Raw genomic sequence first — 6,422 nt, forward strand, 5'->3', positions numbered from 1 at the left:
GTCTCAGTTTTCCACTGCTGTATAGCAATTATGCAATTATAACAATAACATAACAAACTCAGTGGCTTAAAACAACACCCATTTATTATGTCACAGTTCCGCTAGGTCTGAAGTCCAGTTGGGCTCCACCGGGTTCTCTGCTTAGAGAACAGGCCCAAGTCCAGGTGTCAGCCAGGCATTTATATAGAGTCTGGGAAGATTGTCCTCCAGGACTGTGCAGGTTGTGACTGAATTCAGTCTTCTATAGCCGTGGGACAGAGGTCTCTGTTTCCTTGCTAGCTGTTAGCAGGGGGCCTCGCCCAGCTCCTAGAGGCCTCTCTCCAGTACTTGCTGAGGTCCCCTCCATCTTCAAAGCCGGCAAGGGCAGTTCGAATCCTTCTCATGTTTCCAATCTCTGACTTCTCCCTCTACTCCCAGCCAGAGAAAACTCTTGGCTTCTAAGGGCTTTTGTGATTAGATAGGCCCATCTGGATAATCTCCCTTTTGCCATATAACATAACATAATCCCAGGAGGGACACCATGTCCCAAGGTCATGGGGGCCACTGTAAAGTTCTGCCCACCACACGCTGCGTATTCAGTTTTGTATCCTTTCCTGCTGCTAACACCAGAGGGTCAGTAAGAGTTAATTATCACACTGGTTTCCTATTGCTGGAAGCTGCTGGGGCCATACCCTGTCTGACTGGTCAGTTCTGATTGGCCAATTGTTTACTATTTTGAATAGAGCTCAGACTCCTAAGCATTTTCTCTGCCAACACCAATTTTTTCACACGTCGAATGAGTACATAAGGTTCCACTAAGTGGTTGCATCATAATCTGTATAATAATTTTGCTAACTAATAGCTACAATGTAAGAAGTAGAGATTTAATTCAATAGGGATGGCAAGCCGTTGACACCAGAGAATGACATAATCAGTTTTTATAAAGATTACCCAGTCAGAAGTGAAAATCATTGACAGAAGGGAGACCAGGCAGCATCAACAAACTGGAGGGGGGGCGGTGCTGGAGAGAGGGGGCGCCTACAGGGAATTCGGGTGGGAGGAAGGTGAGCCAACTCATGTCTTCACTAAGAATCTCATGCTTTCAGTCGCTCACTTATTCAGCAAGCAAATACTGAGCGCCGCCTGTGCACCTGGCATCCTTCTGGGCCCCAGGGATACTGAGAAGTAAGGCATTGTCCCCGTCTTTAAGGAACTCACGGTCTAATAAGTTAGAGAAACACGCACATAGTCCAAAAGCCAAGTTCTTGGTCCTCTGATGGTCTTCTGGACAGGATCCAGTGAGGGCACAAAGAAGGGGATGGCCGGTTCTACCAGGGGGCAGAAAGAGGACGGAAGCGAGATGAGAAAAGGAAAGTCTTATGGGTTGAACCGTGCCCCTCCCCCACTCCCAGTACATCACAACGTGGCCGTATATGGAGATAGGTTCTTTATAGAGGGAATGAAGTAAAATTGAGATTAGGGTGAGCCCTAAGCCAATATGATGGGTAGCCTTATAAAGAAAGTAAATCTGGACACAGACACACACAGGAAGAATGCCCTGTGAACATGAAGGCAGAGACTGGAGTGGGGCTTCAACAAGGAGTGCCAAAGATTGTGGGCAGACCAGCTAGGAGAGAGGCCTGGAACAGATCCTTCCCTAGCACCTTCGGGGGAGTGTGGCCCTGCTGCCACCTTGACCTCACACGTCTAGCCTCCAGAACTGTGGGACAATACGTGTCTGTTATCTAAGCCACTCAGTTTGCCGTGCTACCTTATGGAAGCCCTGGGAAACTAACATGGTAAGTAGACCTAGGGAAAGGCTATTCCAGGGAAACACCACGGTATGAAGTGGGCTGGCGAGTTTGGGGCATGAGGCATGGATGGGGAAGCAGGAGCAGAGGTGCAGACGCAGGTAGGGGCCGGATCACCAGGGGCCCTGCTTGCTGAGCTAAGGACATTGAGTTTCATCTGGAAGGCGCTGGAGGCTCAGGGGAAATTTTTGAGCAGGTCAATGCATGGGTCTTTGTCACCAATGGCATGTGAGGAGGCAGAGGAGCATTTTATATGATGCCTAGATGCGCCTTGTAGGTTATTCTAAGTGTCTGCAATTTATAGAAGAGGAAAATGCAGCCCACTCATCTCGGTGAGCGCCCGCAGGCACTTTTTAGTTTCTCCTGTGGCCGGGAGCAGCAGCTCCTCTGGTTGCCTTCCAATCTCAGGCTGCCTCCTCTGACATCCACGGCTGTCATCTCTGTCCAGGAAGGGGAGGCTAAGACGATATTGTATATGCCTTCCACACCCGTAGAGAAGAAAAAAAGCAGTGAGTGTTTCCATAATCACCACTGCCTTGGGAGCTGCCAGGAAATTCCAACAGGAAACTCCCATTTGGAAGTGTTTTGTTTTGATTAGAACATGTTTATTCCCCTCCAAGGATGCGCTTTGGCACCGGGGCCGAACCTGGCGCTTGCGCCTGCTACAGGCTGCAAGAGGCCACTGGCCACCCCTGAGGGCAGGAGGAGTGGCCAGAGTGCTGCCGGCCATGTTCAAAGAGCCCCCGGCCCAGGTACAGCAGAGGCAAGTTGGGGGTGAGGTCCTAGAAGACCCCCAAAGCTGGCAGCTGGAGAGGCATCCTGCGGGAGCCAGCATAAGCCACTTCACGAAGCACCAGATGCCTTTTAATTTGGCCTGGGACTCGCGAGGCCCAGATGAGCTCAGTTCCTGAACCTCTGTTCCAAGTTGCCATTTGGGTTGATATTTACTTTACAACAAAGATCCAGGAGAAGATGAATCAGCCACAGCTCTTTGTTTAGGAAGCTCCTGCTTTAGCTCTTCCCAAACCAGCTCCACCTCAGTTTCCAGGCACCAGGAAGGCTGTGCCCATGGTCAGCACAGGGTTCAAGCTGCAAGATGGAATTCAACGGTGTCATCACCACTCCGTCTTCCCAGAGGCCCTGGTGAAACCAACGGAACGCAAGAGACCAGCAGCCCCCGACTGCCCTCCTCTCCTGCCCTCCGTCCATCTCCCCTTAGGGCCCCCAGAGCAGTGGTCCCCGGAGCCTCGCTCCAGGACACCCCACAGGTACTCCGGCACAGAGAACCCTCCATTCTGCCTGGGACAGCAGCGGCTGTCAGCCTCCTGCCCAGGCTGGACCAGGCTCCCGAGCACTGTCCTTCCCTAGATGCTTTAAATGGACCTTTACAAGCCAAGTCTCCCCCCGCCCAAGTCCAGTCTCCCCAGAAAGTGTAGGAGATCAGAGCCCAGCCTTTGGCTCTAAGTCTGAAGACCAGGCTTAGAAATCCTAGCGTCCACTTCCCTCAGGTTCCCAAAGCCTTTGGTCAAATATTTAGGGAATTCCAATCAGCTCTCCAGAGCACACCTGGGGTTTGGTATCAAGCATCTGAAAGGATCAAATTCTCAGCCAGGACTCCCTTCCTTTTCAACATCCCAAGATGTTAAAATGGTTCATGAGGCCCAGTGAGCAAGGGATACTCTTGCTCTAGTCTTTGCCTCTCGGTTGGGCTGGGCTGCTTGCTGCAGGGGCCAAAGGAATGGGCACGCCCCTTGCCGAGGGTTCCTTCACTGTTGTCAAGGCGTTGCTTCGATGCTCAAACTCTCAAAGAAGAAAGAAGTGAGTGACTCCTTCTCACCTACTCCTTCCCCCATCATCCAGCCATCTGCTTTACGGGGCTATTTTTAAATGTTTTACTGTTACTCAGGTATGGTGAGGTCAATGGGACAGAAGATGATTACCATTGAAATGATGGTTTGTTACAGTTCTCAAGGGGAGGGGAGACATCACTCCATTCAGGGCCACACGGGGAAGCATCAGGGTCAGTCAGGAGGTAGAGGGAGTGCGGGGAGACTTTGGGCAAGAGTCTTGACTGTGGTTTTCAGAGGAAGGAATAGGTGAAGCAGGGTAAACCGGCTTAGGGCTGGCTGGTTTGAATAACTTCAGCAGGCTCTGGGGTATAGGGGCTGTCCCTAGCTGTCTGATACCTGCTCTGGGGTGATTGGGGCAGGTGGACAGTGGCCCACCAGTGTGGGAGCAGTTGGGACACGAGCTCTGGATTTGTTGGTTTGCATACGAAAGGCTCACTCAGCAAGTCAGTTACCATGTCTAGGAACTGGATAATCCTGGGAGGGTAGTCCCTCCGAGGTCAGCAGGACCCTAGATGTCAAAGCACCAGAATAAAAAGACGTGTTCAATACGAGGGCTGACAGGGCTAAGTGCAGACTTGGTGGCGGATGCTAGTAACCTTCCTGCAAAGGGTACACAGCATCTAACAGTGTACAAAGAGTCTTAGCCTCCCAGGAGTCTCACGGCAGTTTTGGTAGTTGGACCAGAATGATAATCCCCACTTTACAGACGATTAAAAGCACAGCGAGTGATATGATTTGCCCAGGGTCGTGCACAGCAAGGGCAGACCTGGGTTTAAATGCAGGTCTCGTTGGGAATGTTCATAGAGTCCTCTTTCAAGTACACCCTGCTGCCTTTTGCGGGGGAAGAAGAAGAACTATGCAGTGGGGAGGCTGGACCATGAGCTTGTCCTTAACTGTTCTTGGAAGGGGAGAGAGAGATTGTCAGAAAACATCTGTTTTCCATTGGCTACACAGATAACTGCATCAATGGCTAAATAAGCATCTGTTTAATTGAACGAAGCTCATTAAAAAGCAATTAACATTTCAGTGACTTCATTTATCAATTTCATACTATCTCATGTTGTTTCTTGCTTTATAGTTAATTGAACTTCCCATGCATTGTGCCACTTGATTCGATTCAACTGAACACTTATTTAGTGAGGTTTATTCTGTGTCAGGCTCAGAGCTGGAGAAACAGAGAAAACAAAATCCTGCATCTGCCCTCAAGATACAGTGGCGGCAAGGGAGGGGTGACACACATACTGTGCAATAAATACAAGTAAGGACTAGGTACAGTGATCACATGAAGAAGAAAATGATAGACTCTTTGGGCAGTAATAGTTAGGGAAGAGTTCCTACAGGAAGTAACATCTGAGCTGATTTTTAGGGACAAGAGTTCACCAGATGAATAAGAAAATAGTCCCACTTCTGTCAGTGAGAATAACATGTGCAAAGGCCCAGAGGAAATGGAATATTTGTCATTGAAGCATTTTAATTGCTCTTGGCTGCAAGTAAAAGACTCAACCAAAGGTGGCTTCAACAATTTTTAAAATACTAAAATAAAGATAAAGGATTAAACTAAATTTGTACCATCTCATATGTTAAGTGGTCCAGAGGTAGGGAAGTTCCAGGGTTGGTTAATTCAGCAGTTCAATGACATGATCACAGACCCAGTTTCCTTCTATCTTTCTGTCTTGCCGTCCTCAGTGTGATAGACTTTTAGTCTCAGGCTTGTCCCCTCATAGTCATAAAAAGGCTGCAGTAGATCCAAATATCACAGCTTTAACAAGGTCAAAATACAACAATGTCAAAAGACGAGAAGGAAACTTATCCCTCCTTGGTGGCTTTTTTTTAAGACTGAAGAAAAGTTTCCCAGAAGCCCCCTAGCGGAGTTCCCATAATTCTTGTCGGCTAGAATTGCACCGTATGGCGATTCCTTAATTTAAAAAAAATTACTGGTCAGGGAGACAGAATTAACATTGTTGGTTCTTAGACTAACCAAGCTTCTCTCCTAGGGGCTGTGGAAGGGCCTGACTTCCCCTTACGCACATGGCCTTCTAATGCCTGGACAAATTGGGGATCTGTGTAGGGGAGACTGCTGGGCAATGGCTGTTGCCCTAAGGCCTTGCTTGGGAGAGAAGTCGTCAGGCTCTAGTGTCAGTTCCAGCAGTCACTTCTCCAGACTGAGCAGGGACTCTTAACACATGAAGGAGTGTTTTGCTTAAGTGAGCCGAAGGTACAGGAGCACAGAGAATAAACCCAAGGCCAAGTCACAGCAAGGAGCTCACCCAGCAGTCTGCGGTCTGCCGTCACCTGGGTGCTCTTTCATTGGCCCCACAGAGCGGAGGGCACTGGGGCCTCGGGTCTGCTCCACGCTCCACAGATGGCTGACTGCTGCAGAGATGGTTGGTGCCCACGAAAGAGCCAAGTGCGCCTCTAGATCGCCAACATCCCCTGCAGTTAGGTTGGGAACTGGGACGGGGGTCTGGCCAAGGGCAGCTTAACCTAAACATCCTGAACAGCCCTCCCTCGACAGCTCCCTGGGAGGCCCCAGGTTCTCAATGGCATAAAGATAAGATGACCCACATCAGCCACGATCTTCACCAGGCTGTGAGCCAGGTCAAATGGGTGCCTTAGCATGAAAGAGTTTCATCAGCTAGGAAGTATTATTTAGGTGTGAGCAGATAATACAGTTAAGGGTAAGGATGGTGTCAGTTACAACAGTACTAGTGAAGATAGCAGTGGGACGTGTAACGGTGGCAGTTGGGTAGTGAGTCTAGAAGTCTCGGTTACGGGGGTGAGA

Source organism: Physeter macrocephalus, chromosome 12 (assembly GCF_002837175.3).
Source record: "Physeter macrocephalus isolate SW-GA chromosome 12, ASM283717v5, whole genome shotgun sequence".
NCBI lineage: Eukaryota > Metazoa > Chordata > Mammalia > Artiodactyla > Physeteridae > Physeter > Physeter macrocephalus.